This window comes from Fukomys damarensis, unplaced genomic scaffold (assembly GCF_012274545.1).
Source record: "Fukomys damarensis isolate Sample0158 unplaced genomic scaffold, DMR_v1.0_HiC HiC_scaffold_3, whole genome shotgun sequence".
Classification (NCBI taxonomy): Eukaryota; Metazoa; Chordata; class Mammalia; order Rodentia; family Bathyergidae; genus Fukomys; species Fukomys damarensis.
The window spans coordinates 13237455-13254371 of record NW_022900915.1 but is presented as its reverse complement, the minus strand read 5'-3'; the positions used below and the strand labels follow the sequence as shown (position 1 = coordinate 13254371).

At 38.2% G+C, this 16917-nt stretch overlaps 1 protein-coding gene across 4 annotated transcripts in view; it reads left to right on the top strand.

Moving 5' to 3' along the window:
* Window positions 1-16917, top strand: part of Kctd16 (potassium channel tetramerization domain containing 16) — a 284549-nt gene that overhangs the window by 258207 nt on the left and 9425 nt on the right. The window lies entirely within an intron of this gene.

Genomic DNA, 16917 nt, shown 5'->3' with positions numbered 1-16917 from the left:
AAAAAAAAAAAAAAAAAAGCAACTATATGTGAAAACACAAACTATTTCTGTTTTCTAGTTATATACTTCTTTTTCTCTCTGACTTGTTCTATCTTTTGTCTCTCATTCTTCTCTACGCACACACACACACACACACAAAAGGATCTACCATAGCCTAGATTTATTAGGCACATATTATGAAACAGGTTGAGTGCCAAACTTCTCCTGTCTGTTTTTCATTCAGCTGAGGAAAGTAAATTGCTTTGGTTTCAGGCTAACTGTTCACTCCTTAACGTATGATTCAATGACTTCATTTAGCTGGTTTGTGCATTTTTGACTGATAAATCTATAGTTGGGTAAATATAGGCTTTTGAACACATTTGGATAAGAATTGTCCTTTTCCCTGTTTTATTTGTATTTTTGTTGACATATTAAATTGTACATTGAAAACACTCTTTGAGACTATATCACAACTTTTTTTTTTTCCTTTTGGTAGGTGTAGTACAAACAGAACACCACAGGATTCTCTTGTAATGACTCCAAAAGATGAGTACTTGCAAAGAGAGTCATTTTAAAATTGGGTTTCCCTTAATATTGTCACACTTTACATTATACAAACTCTTCTTATTGAAAATATTAAAGATCTGAGAGGAGGGGGGATGTAGAACCTTTCTAAATAGAGCATCCACATAATCATTGATGGAAGATGAAATTCAATCTTAAACTGAAATAGTTGAGGAAACAAATTAAACTATACTTATATGAAATGCAAACTTGTAATGGAAAAGTGATTATCCTTGCAGTATATGAATTTAAGTATAATTAGTGTTTAATAAATTGTGATCAGAAGCTTAATCAATTAAATATATATTTCATTTATTTGCTCACTTGAATGACTGGGGAAAGTGACTTTTACATGTCAGATACCTTGCTTTGGTCTGGAGACAGATGATTAGGTGTGATGCCTGCTGGTAAAGGGCTAAGAGTCTAATGCTTAGAGTTCACTTATTGTGCAGTAATGAGTGTGTAAGAGAGATGTGAGGGTGGAGGAGAACTCACTGATTCATCTTCCAGGAGGTCCAGTCTGGGCATGGTAGCAATCAAGTCATGCCCTGGTTTTGAAGCTGATTCTTTGATAAGTTACCAGGCAGAGAGAAGAAGGAAAGATTATTTATTTATTTATTTTTTTGGGGGTTTCTTTGAGACAGGGTCTCACTATGTAGTTGAGACTGACCTGGAACTCACTCTGTAGTCCAGGCTAGTCTTGAACTCACAGTGATTCTCCTGCCTCAGCCTCCCAAGTGCTGGGATTACAGGCATGCGCCACCATGCCCAGCTAAGGAAAGGTATTTTAAGCAGAAAGGATAATCTGAATAGTCAATGAGGCAAGAAACTTAATATACAAACATTACGGAATAATAGAGGAAGTAGAAGGAGAAAATAAAAACATTGACCAAGGAGCTCATCTCTTCTGCTGAGGAGACTTGTCCAGTGTGAATGAGATTAAAAGTGAAGAGTGAAAATAAAGGAAATGACACCAACCGCATGAATTCTATCTTAAATGTTTTGTGATATTATTATTTTGCAAAATACTTTCAATAACACTCTTGTTTGGCATAAAGAAAACAGAAGAGTGTAATTGGGCCAATAATATAGTCGAAATTAGGGATGACAAAACATAGGGCTGTTAGGAATTTAGCCAAATCCCTGTACCAGACTGGGTCTGTGATGCAGGTCTTGTGGTACGTCTGGTGCGGTACAGTTGTCCAGTGGCACAGCAGAGATGCCTTTGCTCAGAGCCCTCAGTAATCCAGAAATCCAGGCTGCCATCTTCCCACTCATGAGTGGTCATGAGGAAGTGGGTGGAGGGGGTGGAGTGAGACAAGCCCAAGCCTCTTAATGGTGGAGAAGGCTCCTATTGTGTGTGCAAATTCATTCTCTTCAAGTGAGAGAAATAAAACAAGGGTGGTCCCTAAGAAACTGACAGTTTAGTACTAAGCATAAGAAGTACTGATAAGCACAACTATATTTATTTAAGAGATTATCGGAGGTCAAGCATCATGCAGAGATCTTTGCATTTACTTCTCAAACAACCCCAGGAAGCAGGTTTTATTGTCCCCCTGTTGCAGGTCAGCAAAGTGAGATTCAGTAGCCCACATGCATCATGTAAGTGATCAACAGCAGACATGAAATCGATTCTGAGATTCGTCTGACCTCACAGCCGATGCTCTTACCTCTGTGTGAACTGCCTTTCCCATGCACTGCCACTTGAGTTGCACAACACCTGTATGCACCATATGTGAATGGTTGGTATTTAATAAGCCATATGGAGACTTCATATTCTGTTCCAAGAATTCTGATGCAGAAGCTGCTGTTCTATAGATAAAGGAACTCAGTCCCAGAATGTTTACTAACTACTCCTTGGTCCTGCTGTCAAAAAAGAAAAGGCAAATGTTTATGCCCTAATGGAGTTTGGTTTACTATATGCTTACTAATTCAGCCTCAGGGATGGGCTATAATAGAAATCTATTAGAAACTCTCTCTTGGATAAAAACATGATATAAAAACCAAAATATATATATATATATATGTTGAACATACTGAAAGCCTGTTGGTTTTCAATCGTGTTTGAACTTCATGTTTGCTGCTGTTCCTAAGAACCCATCGGGATACAGGGCTGTCTTCTCGCACTTCAGTTGTTTGCAGCTATTTTTTTTCCTCTTCCTGTTGTGGAGAACTCACAATCAGGTATTATGAAATGACAGGATGATGGAAAAGAGAAAGTGCAGACGGCACACGGGAGACAGTAATTAACCAGAATGCATATTTATCATAGCCTGCCGTTGTTTACAAACAATGTAATGATTTCTGATTGTAGAATTAAACTCCAGGCTCGAGTTTGTGAAGTCAAACAACCCCAGCAGGTGCAGATCACCAAGAACACGAACCAAGTAAGTGCTCCGCGTGCAGGAGTTAGAGACTTCGAAAGCATCTTCTTGTCAAAAAACGAAACTTTGTTGACATAAATAATCAGGATATTGGGGTCACTAACCTTGAAGCTTCATTTTGCTCTTCTGTAAAAGAGGAACAAGGGAATTTATGTCAGGTAGTCTACCCTCTTTGTCTCCACTTCTAGAACTGATGATCTTCTCTTGCTTGGATGTCTCCTGAGGCCTCCTACTTGGTTTTCCCATCTTCATCTTGCTTACGTGTAACCAGTTCCCTAGAGAACACACAGAAGAAACTTGTAATTACGTCATGCAGCTCCTTTCATAAAATCATCCTACTTTTTGTCCTTCTTTTAAATTCTCCCTGGTTATAAGCTTTGAGACCTTACATGATTTGGCTTCTGTCTCTCTAACTTCATTCACTACCATTCCTCCTCTGGGAGCATTCAATCCGCGTGGGTCTTCCTCCCTTTCCCTGGGCAGCTATTTCAGAATGCCTTAGGACCTCTGCATCTGCTCTTCATTTTGCCGGTATTGTCTACTGCAGGATCTTGATGGGTTGGCTTATTTTAGACATTTGGTCCCAGTTCAAATGTCGTTTTCCCTGATGACCTCTGGCTACTCTGCCAACTGACTATAACTCCCTCATCCTAAGTTACTCTACCATATTGTCCTGTTTTATTTTCTTTATAGCACTTGAAACTTTCTGAAGCTTTATCTTTTATTTATTTGTTCATCTCTTTTAGTAGAATGTAAATTGCCTATGATGAAAGAGGACCTGGCAGACAGTGGCCAAATACTAGTTGAGTGAATGAATGTGAGGATCAAATGAGGTAAAATGAGTCGAAAAGTTCTATAATCTATTGTTTTACAATACTAGGTGCTATAATTTCTCACTTCCTGCAAGTCTCGAGTCTCCTCAAATCTTTGTTAAAATGAAATAAGCATATTTTTCAGCTAGGAACTCTCTTTCAAATGGGAACTTACTTTTCAGGAGCCTATAACTCACAATCTAGTGAAAGACAAGCTTTGCACAAAAGTAAAGTTAAATCTTATAGAAAAATGTAAGCTACCCTGCATTCATTTTTCTGAGCTCAGTTTTCTTTTTTGTATCTTTCTGAACCATACAAGTGTATAAATACATGCATATCATAGAATTATAGAAACAAAGGGGTCTTTTTGAGATTCTGGGAGAAGCATGAAAAAGGAAAATTTGAAATAGTGTTAACAAAGAAGGAGAACAGGATTTATTGACTTGAATGTTCTGCAGGCCTCCAATTCCCGAATTGAACTCATTATCTTCAGCTCAGATCGCCTACCTCAGAGAATGAAAGCATCAGGCACCGGCTGCCTCAGCCAAGGTCTTCTGGAACCCTCTTTACATATCTCTCCTTTCAGTCACATCTGTCCCCTTCATCTTTTGAATAGGTCTGGAATCTAGCTGCTTCTTTCTACTTGCAATACCTGTATCTTATACTATCCATGTCCTCAACCCTAGGTTATTTTAACAGCCTCCTAACTAGTCTTTGACCCCTCTGCCATTTCTTACAGCTTTCAATTCTCCACGCTTTAAAGCACTGATGATCTAGGCACTAATGGTTCTCCTCGTCCACTCTAACAGGACCCTTCATGATCTAACTCCACGTCTCTCTCACCTCTGCTACTCAGTCTCACATGTTGGCAGCCAGTGTACTGCTCTGGATCCCCAAATACATCCTGTTTTCTCTCACTCCTGGCCATCGCACATTATTTTTGATATCACACAGAATTTCTATGAGTCTTTTCTTCCTAACATTATTTATTTTTCAATCCTGTCTATAGACACATGCAACTTTCTCCAAGGATACTGCTAGAACTTTTTCTACTACCTGAAGATGTACTGGGGGCCCTGGTACATAGTCTTGAGAGTTACATTTATTGACCCAGAAAACTACCCTGATTACTAGGATTTGTTTTCCAGATTCTTCTTAGGAATTGATTGTGCTTCCATTACCCAACCCAAAATTTTCTATTTTGCTTCTATTTCCCTTCTTCCTTTTTACTCTGCTGGTGTCTCCTTTGCTTCTTTTACCATCTCAAATTTGCTTTTTTAATCTTATTCTGGTATTGGTATTGTATTTCTTTGTCTCCAGATTTTTATTCTTCTCCATTTACCCTTTTCGATTGCTTCTTCTCTGCTCAATATTTAAGTACCACTTTTTGGGTCAGAGTAATCTATATTAGAATTCTAAATTGAATGATTTAATAACTGCTTTCTTAACAATCTGATATAAATATTGCCTAACTTTAGATTTTAAAATAAAAAACAAACTTCTTTCAGGAATTCTTTTTGCCTTCAGTGTTAGCAAGGTGCGATGAGAAAAAAGAAAATTCCATCTGATAAAAATGAGAAGGAAATAGAATGAAATGTTAAAGCCCCCGAAGATGTTCTATTTCCAGAATACTTCTCTTTTGGTTCTTTGTTTTAAAAATGTTTTTCCCGTGTCTTTTTCCAAATGTTAAGAACTAAGAGTATGCATGTTACTGAAGGTTTAATCACCAATCCAGAGGGAGTAGTGTGTTAAATCCATAGAGCTGAGCAATATAGAATTCAAATATTTTTCAATCTAACTTTGCAATATTGATTTCAGGGATTTACCATTTATTTTCTTTTCCCTCTGGTCTGGAAATTATTAGTGCTATTATTTTGGCTGCACTGCTTTGCACTTACTGTTCATAGGATACACCTTTCAAATCATTTAAAAGAGTTTTATGATGAATGTAACTGTACTGTATACCAAAAATGTGCCAATAAATTAAATAAGAAAAATATAAAAGAGTTTAAGTGAATTCACTGTAGAAGCAATGGTGAATTTCACATTTCAAGACTATTTCTCCCCATCAGAGTGAGTTAGGAAATCTTACGAGGTTATGCACTTTTGTGTATCTAATGTGATTTAGCAATAACAGGCAAGAGTGAGTTATGGTGAACAGTGAACTGTCATCACAGTGCCCAGTTCATCATCGATTTCAGGAATTCCATTTGTCCTTTGGGTCACTGGAGGTCACATATGGCCATCTTTCTCACAGAGAACCAAGAGTTGGAAACCTTCAGTGTCAGTATACTTGTGTGTTGACGGTGTTTCCGTAAATATGATCAATTTGTGTAAGTGGGGCCGATCATGGTAGCCAGGATGGAAGTACAAAGTAGAGACACTAGTTCAGTAAACTGATGGGGTATTTTGGGTAGAATGTACACTGAAAGAATAACAGGTAAAATAAGGGATTATCTACAGTTATTTTCATTGAATTCTCTTCTAAGATATTCACAGTGTGATTAATGTTAATCTTCCCAAATTATGAATAAAAATTAATCAGTCTTGTTTTTAAAGCTCGTTATTTAGTGGCCGGCGAATGTATTCTAGGCACTATAGTAATTCTGTAGCTCAATCATAGCATTCAGTTTCTACTCTCCTAGCCAAAAAAATATTGTTATTTCTAACATTTTCAAATGAAGAAACTGCATGTCACCTGTGGAGTTGTGCCCCATTCTTGTCTTTAAATCAAACCCTGAGTTCTGCACTACAGGAGTTACTGCCTGCCTCTCTGGAAATTCTGGGATCCGACTGCCTGCCTCCATCTTTTAAACATGTTCAGTTAGTTGCTAAACCTCTCTGTGACTCAGTTCGCCTTTCTGCGCAATGTGAAGGCCAACAGAGTCCATTGCATTGGGCTGCTGTCCTCTCAAATGAGCAAGTCTCTGTCTCTGCTAAGGAAACTGGAGAAATCAACACATGGCGCAGTTAGCCCTCAATTAATGTTTCCCCATAGACTGCTGCTCTGTGGGGAAAATTCTTGCTTAGCTTCACTTTGTTTGTTCCATTTTGAAACTTATATAAAAGAATAGTATTTAGTTAGTGACCAATCATCAGAGATGCATGTTTTTGCACAGCAGCTAAACTCTGCACGACTTCTTATTCTGTATCACCTGAAGTCTGCCTGGTGGAAATGAAGTGCTCTTCCCATTTCCCTTAAGAAGAAAGGACAGCTCAATACTCTTGGTCTCTTTGCACCACGCTTCTTCCAGGACTACTCATGATGAATTGGATGGTTGGGTTTTTGCCTGATAAGCTCCTGTCAAAAAGGCAATGTTTCACAGAAGTGCCACAACATAGAGATGGAACATTAGCCTTGAAGTCAGAGCCACCAAAAACCAAATCATAGTTTTGCCTGTTACTATCTTGGTGACCCGTGAGCCAAATAGTAAAATTTTACGAAATTGATTTTCCTTCTCAAATAGGAACGCTGATGCTAAATCAATTGATCTCAACTGGAGGTGATCCTCCACCCTCTGTCAGGGCACACTTGGCAGTGTCTGAAGACATTTTTAGTTGTCTCGACTGAGGAGAAGTATATGCTAGAAGGCAGTGGATGGAGGCCAGGGATGATGCCACATGTCCCACAGTGCACAGGCCTATCTCCCACAAGAAATGGGGTAGCATAAACATCAGTAGTGCTGAGGTTGAAACACCTTGACTTAAAGTGTTAATACAAATAAAATGTTTATAAAGACCTTACAGACATACACAGTATATGACAGGTGCTCATAGTTGATTCATTCGTCAAGTATTTCTCGAAAGTACATTTTCCAGGCATTGCCAAGCTTCCTCTTCTGGAGGGTCCAATTGTGATAAACTAATTTCAAACTGAGATGTCTGAGCGGTATTCTTTAGACAAAGTATATACAGTTAAACGATACATGTTAGTGCTTATTGTGAGCCAATCTCGGACAGAGTATCAGCCTCTCTGGTTGGTATTTGAGAAGAGTGGGTCTCCTTTAGCTACCCATTTACCCTAAGAGGTAGGAATTAGGCATTATGATCTCTGCCTCTCACTCTGCTGCCTTTGAGGACTCAATGAGATGATGCAGGGAAAGTGCCCAGCCTTTTCTCGTCCAACATAAGGTAGGTGCTAGATAGGCGTTATCATTGTGAAGTGTCTCTTCTGCTCACCCTCCCTCTCCCCCCTTCTCTGCCTCTCCCCTCTCTCTCTCTCTCTCTCTCTCTCTCCCCTCTCTGTGTTAAGCATGTGGTTACTTGCAGGAATTGCCTTTCTCAAACTATTTTATCCATTCTTTCCATTATTTATCTCAGTAACAGTCTTCCTGAGAGACTTTTCCCGCTCCCAGATGATAGACTGTTCAGATGGGAAATCCTCTCCAGTTGGGTTTGCTATATCCATCTTTGGGCCACGTGATGCCACAGCTTCCCAGCTGTGTCTCTGCCACAGTCTCAAACCGGACTATAGATAAAAACTGGACTCTGACATTGTTATAACCTTTCTCTTTCCATGCTCTTGGTGGATTTCTCATTAAAAAGGAGGGTACTTAGTGTCCTCTTCATCCATCAAGGTCTCACTGTGATTCTATCTTTAGACACCTACTGTATTTATGTGGACCTGCAACAGTGAACTTATGCATTATGTTCTTGGTTGACCTTCTTTTGCATTCAAAGTTTTCTAGTCAGCCCTAACTTCCTTCAGAATAACTTGTGACTAATAACTGTTTTAAGAACCTTCATTTATTTCGTGTATTTCTCTTAAAATTCACTGAGTTCTCTAGCTCTTAAACAATTCCGCTGGGATAACAGATCTTAATTTTTAAATTTTTTCCCATTAAGTTTATTGGTACATTTAAAGCAAAAAAAAAACACAGTTACATTTATCATTGGGAAACTGTACCTTTACATGATATATCTTGGTTCTTATTTTTTCCTATACCCTTGCCCTCCCTTCACCCCCTTCACACTTCCCTGTTTTCAAAGACTTTGTTTCCATTTTTCCTTTTTTCACATTTTTTCTTTTCCCTTATTTCCTTTCCCCTCCCCTCACCCTTTACAAACACTTCATTTCCATTTTTTCATTTTCTCATATTTTTTCTTTTCCCTTATTAGCTTTCCCCTACCCTTCCCACTTTCCCTACACCTTTAGCCGCTTTCTTCCTATTTCACATTGTCCATTATATCATTAACATCTTATGTACTACTATAGTTTATTCACACCAGAGAAACTATTCAGTATCTAAAACTTGGAAACAGCCCATTTGCCCATCAGTTGGAAACTGGATAAAGAAGATGTGGTTTTTCTATAAAATGGAATATTACTCAGCCAGGAAGAATGAGAAATTAGAGTCATACATAGGAAAATGGATACATATTGAAGATATACTCCTAAGTGAAATAAATAAGTCACACATGTGCAAAAACATTTTTAATATGGTGAGATCCCAGTTGTTGATTCTTTGTGCAAGTTCTCATGCTGCTAAGGATCTGTTCATAAATTATTCCCCTATGCCAAGATCTTCAGGAGTTCTACCAATTTACTTTCCAGTAAGTTTAGTGTTTTTGTTTTGATATTTAGATGTTTAATCCACTTGGGTTTTACTTTAGTGCATGGTGAAAGATAGGGATCTAGTTTTAATCTTTGTCAAGTTGAAAGCCAGTTTTTCCAACAAGATTTATTAAAGAGGCTATCTTTCCTTCAGTGAGGATGATTGGCTCCTTTGTCAAGGATGAGGTAGCTGAGTATGTCTGGTGTTGTTTCTGCATCTTCTAATATATTCCATTGATCCTTGGGTCTGTTTCTTTGCCAGTACCATGTGGTTTTTATCACAGTGGATTTGTAGTATAGTTTCAGGTTTGGGATTGTGATACCCCATGCCATGTCTCTGTTGCCTAGAATGATTTTTGCCATTGTAGGTCTCTTCCGGATCCAAATGAATTTTGGGATTATATTCTCAAGTTCTGTGAAATATACCATTGGGGTTTCAATCAGGATTTCATTGAATCTGTATAGAAGTTTTGGAAGTATGTTCATTTTCACTATGTTGATTTTTCTTACCTAGGAGCAAGGCATGTCTTTCCATCTTCTTATATCCTCTTCTGTCTCTTTTTTACAGAGTGCTGTAATTTTCAGTGTAGAGGTCTTTTGTCTCCTTCACTAGATTGATTCCTAGATATTTCATTTTTTGGATGTTATTGCAAAAGAAATTGTTTCCCTAATTTCTCTCTCAGTGAGTCTGTTTTTTGTATACAGAAGGCTATTGATTTTTGAGTGTTGACTTTGTATTCAGATGCTTTAAGGAGTCTGTCAATTAAGTATAGCAGTCTTTTGGCAGAGTTTTTTGGTTCTTCTATGTAGAATATCATATCATCAGCAAATAGTGACAGTTCAACTTTTTCCTTTCCTATCTTTATTCCTTTTATTTCTTTGTCTTGTTTAATTGCTGTGGCTAATGTTTCTATAAGTATATTGAACAGGAGTGGTGACAGTGGACATCCTTGTCTTGTTCTTGATTTTAGCGTGAAGGTTTTTAGTTTTTGACCATTAGAATTATATTGGCTGTTGATTTTTCATAGATAGCCTTTATCGGGTTGAGATAAAGACCATCTATTGAAATTTTCTTTAGGGTTTTTTTCATGAATGTGTTGAATTTTGTCGAAAAAAAAAAAAAGAGAGCTAGTGTAGGAATGAGGCTACCATTCTCGAAAAGAAACCGGTCATCCAGAAAGTAGCTTTGCAATAGTAATACTGTTTATCCCCAAAAGAGCAGTTTTAGAGTGCCATAAGTGATCAGAGGATGAGCAGGATAAATTCAACAAATATTAAATATTACTATTATTTATATGAATTTGATGTAGTATTCATGGCTCTTGTAACAAAAAATTAATTCTGACTCAATTAAGCAAAAGGATGATCTTTAGGTTTATAAAATTATAAACCTAGATAAAGAACCAAATTGGGACACAGCTAAATGCACAGCCCTCTCTCTTGTCTGTTTCTTAATTCTGCTTGTCTCACTTGCGCATTGCTACATGAATGTCTTCTCTCACTGGTGTGGAAGACAGCCACTGTGCACATGTCTTCCCTGCCAAATTACCTCCTACATCTCAGGGCCAGTTGACCTACACGGTCCAATAGAACAGCCCCAGTGAGGGCTTGGATGTATCCGGTGCCATTGCCTGAATTACCCACTGTGACCAGGAGGCAAGGGGTCCTCTCTTCACATGTGGACTATGTTTCTTCCCTTTCACCTTTGGTATTGGCTGAGAAAAAGATGCCTATGTATGGATAGAATTCGTAGCTTTCACGGCACTTGTTTCAGGTTACACCAAATTGGTGAAGAACAATGAAAAAGAGTCTATCAGATGAAGGGGACTAGGCAGGAAGAGGTGTCAGGATGAGCGTGTTGTAAGGAAAGTAATTGTTATTGGACAGAAGTAACCAATTATGATCTTTGCTGAAAAAAAGCTGAGGCTAGTATGCCCAAATAAATGGGGAATAAAGCAATACAGGAGTAAAAAGGACTTGGAAAATAGAGTAAATGCATCATGAACTGATGCTTGAAAGAGCAAGACAGCAAACTAGGGAGTCCGAATTCTAGATTTCTCACTTTATGCAAATTGTTGCACTGAAGTAAAATCTGACACGTGAAAAACCTGAGCTAGGAAGGTGTGAATGAATATTACCAAGGCAGAGAATTGTATGTAGTGACTCTAGGTTGTTTTATTTAAGTTGTATAATATTTAAGGATGTTTTACATTAATTAATCGTTAGTGATGATCATTTCATGCACACACATATATATGTATATATGCTTAAAATTTTGGAGAGAGCTATGAAATTTGCTATTATCTCTGTCAGCATGTTTTGGTCACAAGCAAATGAAATGCTGAGTGATGCGCCTACATATTTTCTGTTCTAGTGACCTTTTTGTGTCTTTTGTAGTGGTAAAAGGTTTACTCTCCAACACAGAAATACACTCTCTAAGCTACATTTTCTTTACCATCAGCCTCCTCTTCCACTTGTCTGTCCTGCACATATTTACTGAACATAAACTACTGTGTGCTCTAGCATCCTGGCTCATGTTTGCCTAGAAATTAGAAGGAAAGAAGCACAACCCCTATAGTCTAGTATGGAAAACACATATTAAGAAAAAAATCTAGAAACATCCCTAAATATACGTCATGGTGCTGTGGTAGTAAGGGCAGGCTGGTGGGATGAGCTTACACCTGGGTGGGGGATGGATAGATAAAACCACTTGGAGAAGTTGTACTTAAGCCAATTTTGTGAGGAGGGGCATCAAGCAGGTGAGAAGCAGAAGACACGGGGAAAATACAAAACCTGAGATATATAAAGGGAGCAGAGCAAGAACTGAATCCAGGAGACAGGTTTCTTTTATTTCCATTTCCTAAGTCCTCTATGAGAGCACGCATTCTAGCAGGTCAAAAGCAGTTTGTTTTCTGCCTGGCAGTATAGCTTAATCTGTTATCAAGGCGTGGTCTCTAAACTCAGGTCCGCTCCGCTTTGCCTTGCTCTGTACGCCACAGCTGAGAATTTAGTTTGACTGCTTAACGACCATCCTTTCTTCCTTCCTTCTTCCCTTCCCCCTCTCTCTTCCTTCCCCTCCTCTCCTTCCCTTCCCTCCTCCCCTCTCCTGCCTCCCAGCAGGTTACCACACTTCCTCAGATGTATCGATGCACCTCCCCAAGATGCCTCTCTTAAGCCTTATAACTAAGCTCGCATAACTGCATCATCTTCTGTCTTCCCAGACTTCAGGGTGGTAGCTGCACCTTGTGTCTGCGTCTTTGTTTCTTCAGTGTCACCGTTCACATTTGACTCTTCCCATATCTGTTTAGCCTATTTCTTATATTAAATGCTCCCCATTAAGATAACTGTCAAGGTGTCTATTTGTCTTACTAGCTCTAACTGATGCTGGGATTATTTTACTGTGTGTTTTTCCCATAATCACCACCTGCTAATGAGGAGCTGGGCACATCCAGGGCCAAATATTCATGAGTGAAAAAGGTCAACTACAAGCAAGACATGATGATTGCTAAATCTGAAGATCCGTTTTTCTGAGAAGCTTACTCAGTCTGCCCATTCCCAATCTCCACTGTGCAGTATCTTTTCCAAGGTTAGCAGAACTATAAAAACATCAATTTCACCCTTATTGACTTTTCGGCTAGGATACCAAAAGAGTCTTTTAGCAACCCCAATAAATTAAATCTAGCACCGAGCTCCCAGACGGTCAGGCTCCTACATCATTGACAGAGAAGACAGGGAAAAGCAGTTTTCCCAGATGTTGCTGTAAATGATGTGCATTGTACTCACAGCCATTAGCAGGTGGAGAATTTGAAGTGTGAGTAGATTGAAGAGCTCCCTCTTTTAAAAATGCATAAGCACTTTGTGAGTTTGCTAAATCATGTTTCACTCAGCTGGGCTTGAATTTTTCATAGGGTAGAAATATTCTGTAGTCTTTCTCCTCTTTTACTTCCTATCAGTCTGACTACCACTGTGAAGGCTTTTGCAGAAAGGGCAACATCTACTATACAGTTTGCCTCAGTGGTCCTCGATTTTTCCAAGTTGTAAAATATTCAAAGATTTTGGGCTTCTAGGTCTTAGGACAACTGAGTTTCCTGCCACTTCCCATTTAATCTATAGGACAAATTTCTTTTTGTTCTGCATTTGACTTCATGTGTTTTCAGGTAATTTTCTATTCTAGAGAATTCATCCATTTGTGAAATTTTAAGCACTGTATTGTAAAGACTCACTGCTCCCCACAACGTGCTGTATCTACACTCTAATGCCGGGCCCTGTGTGTGCTATGGCTACTCCCTATGCCCACACTAGGTGCGACATTACTCAGTACTCAAACGTTTTTCCTGATGTGTCCAGCTGTACTGCCAGTGCGCTTTCTAACATAGCTGCATGAATATCAAAATATTAGTTTGTAGTGTGTTGGAGAAAACATTATAATATCTGGCAACATCTGATTAGTTTTCTTTCTGCAGAATAGTGTCTTAGGAAGATCAATACATTTGAATAAATGGATTAATTTTTGTTTTCCACAAACTACGAAATAGCCTATATGTTAACCACTTCATTTAATTTTCTTAAAACTTCTGTGGAGAAGAAACTTTTAATAGCCTTATTTTCCGGGTGAGGAAACAGTCTCAGTGAAGTAAAGTAATTTATCCAAAGACTCCACATGCCTCTTTGTAAGGCCTGACTCTGGAGCCTGAAATCTATTCTGCCATGTTACCAATTTGATAGAATTCAATATATGTATTTGGCTCATTCGTCATTAATCAAGCATTTATCAAGCCCATATTATGTGCCAGGTACCAAAAATGATATAACATCTAACACATTCAACAATGACTTACTCAAAAATAAGGTGAGGCTATTAGGCTTTTTGATCATCAGCTAGTTAACAATTCCCCCCCAAAGGCAATAGATTTTCTGCTTTCTTTAATATCAATAAATCAGCCTTTTCTTAGAATGAAATGGTTTTCTCTCTACATCTGGCTAATCAATTGTAACCTATTTTCTCCCCAAATGGAGAGAATTATTCCAGCCAGTATTGAAACCTCAGCAAATTAGGTGCAAAAATATGTTGCAATTTAAAGCATGAAGGTATTTATGAGACCTTTGTTTGCTATAATTGGAAGGATTCAAGAATATCCTGGGTTACAGAACTGACCTTTCATAGCTCTTTCCACATATGCAGGACCTGTGAGGATGTCTCAGTGGGACTACAAGGGCAAAGGGTCTTGTGGTACTCACAACACTTTTATGTTCTATTTAAAAACCTCTTTGCTTATGGCTAAGCTCTTGGGAAGAGGTAGTCAGGCAGGTAATTTTTCCTAAAAAAGAAGTGTGGTGGTTTGCTTTTCAATTTGATTATTGCAAATTTTATAACAACTCTTCAAATAGTATTGTACCTGGACTGTGTTAATGTCATTCTCTTTTTTGCTTTCAAACTAATATACAGATGTCAGAAAATATCTTATGAATTATCTTGCCAAAATGGTAAGACACTCAAATGCACTCATAAAACATTGAAACATGTGGTAATGTAACAAGCTACACTGAAATTAAGTTGTTCAATTTCCCTTTAATAGTGGTAGTGCTTAAAATAAGTGGAAAGTAATACTTCTGTTTGCCTGGAAGCCAAAAGATTCCAGCTGACGCTGAAATACGTGATCGTCCCAGCAGTTCAGGGACGGGATCGCTGCAGCATTGCCAGTTTCCTGGTGTGGTAGACAGTGGAAGGCTGCGTGCACAGAATGGTGCTTAGTTGGTAAAATGATATTTGAAGAAGACACAGGTTTCCTTTGGAGTCCATTGAGTGGAATGACTTCCATGGGGAAGGTAACTCTTGAGCAGAAATATATCGGGCTTGCATTTCTCCTACTTCAGCAGGATTTGTGGCCAAAATATTTTGTTGTCTTGCTTTAAGGTAATAGGCAAGTGTGTCCTAGAATATATGTTTGTATTTTTACCTTTCTCTTTTCTATAATTCCCTTCTTCCTCCCTTTTTTAAATTCTATAATGTATTGCTGTACTTTCCCCAAAAGAATCAAGTTACATCAGCTCTGGTCTGATGTGGTTACCACTCTTTAGCCCAATTCATTGGAATTATTTCTCAGTTGTGTCACATTAGCACAGGATGGCCATGTTTTGGGAGGTGAAGGCAGATTCTGCCTACTGAAGGCAAGAAATGTTCCCCTCAAAATCCACGCTGGCGAACAGTAGCCATTCTCGCTGTGATATTTTCAGGCACCAGCCGGTCCTGTTGAGCAGCTCTCTTTTCCATGCAAGATATTTACTGTATTGTAATAGCTAGGACATTTCTGCTGTTAAGAGTCCTCTCAGCTAATTGGATTGCTGCATTTAATGACTATATAAATACAATGATTACTCAGCCACATTTTAGAAAGTGACTTGAAACACCTCTGGAAAAAATGTATCAAGATAAATTGTTTTAAATCATTCAGATGTGTAAAGAACAAAAATTATACAAGAAAAAAAGGAATAACTTTCCTCATAGTATTTTGTTTCTTGTGCTTTGACCATATTAGAAATGGCAATAAAATTTGACCCTGTTATAATGAGACCTATTATTTATGAGAATTAGACATAGCAAAATTAAACTAGGTTTCTTTTACAAAATGGATAAAGATACTACATTAACCTTGCCTTTAATATTCGTAGCACAGAGAATTACTTTTTTAATTTTTCATGATTTCAGAGCAATAAAGTATAGGAAATGCCCAACCTATATGATCAGCATGCATGACTTCAGAGGGTGGAAAACTGGGGTTAAGGACTTATGTTTAGAAAGTGTCTTTCTGTCACGGTTGTAGATTTTTCTGATTCACAGAGTCACCAACTGTGTATCTGAAAAATCGCTCTGTCTCCATACTGCTGAATGCAGGTTTATGAGTCAAGACTTAAGAAAATGTAGGGAGAAGGATTCACACTGTCTTAAAGGTAAGAGGGAGGTTAGTGGATCATATAATTTAAAAGCCTATTGCCAAGAATAGCTTCAAGAGTGGCTGGATCCAGATGCTTAAAACTTGTTATCAGGATTCTTTCTTGAAATTTCATGCTACTCCTTCAGTTATTTCCTGAGATGACAATGAACACCTCACTATGTCTACTTTAGAGATTTTATGGGCTGGTAGCTAAATTGTATAAGATTTTTAAAAAAAAGAATCACAATGTGTAATAATGAGGCTCTTAAAAAATATAATCATACCCAGAGGTAAGATAAGGCAAATATTTCTGCAGAAAAGTAAATAAGGACTCCAGAAAGAGGTTAAAGCTTCAACATTATTTTCAAGGAGTATCAAAAATTTCACAGACAGGCAAATTAAAGACAGAATAGTTGCCTTGCTTATGACATCGGGAGATCTGTATTTAAATCCAAGCTCTGCTACTTACAAGTCATGTAAACTGTGTCAAGTTTCTTAAACTCTTGGGAGTCTTAGTTTCCATGTGTGGAAATTAGAAGTAGAAGTATTGAGTTTATAGAGTTGCCATGAGAACCAAGGTGAGCACAGACCTTAGATGGGACTCACACAAGCAGTCCCGCCCGCACTAGCCCTGTCCTTGGGCTCACAGAGCCTCCTCACTGTTGAACCTGACTGCTGTCACTTGGGGATTT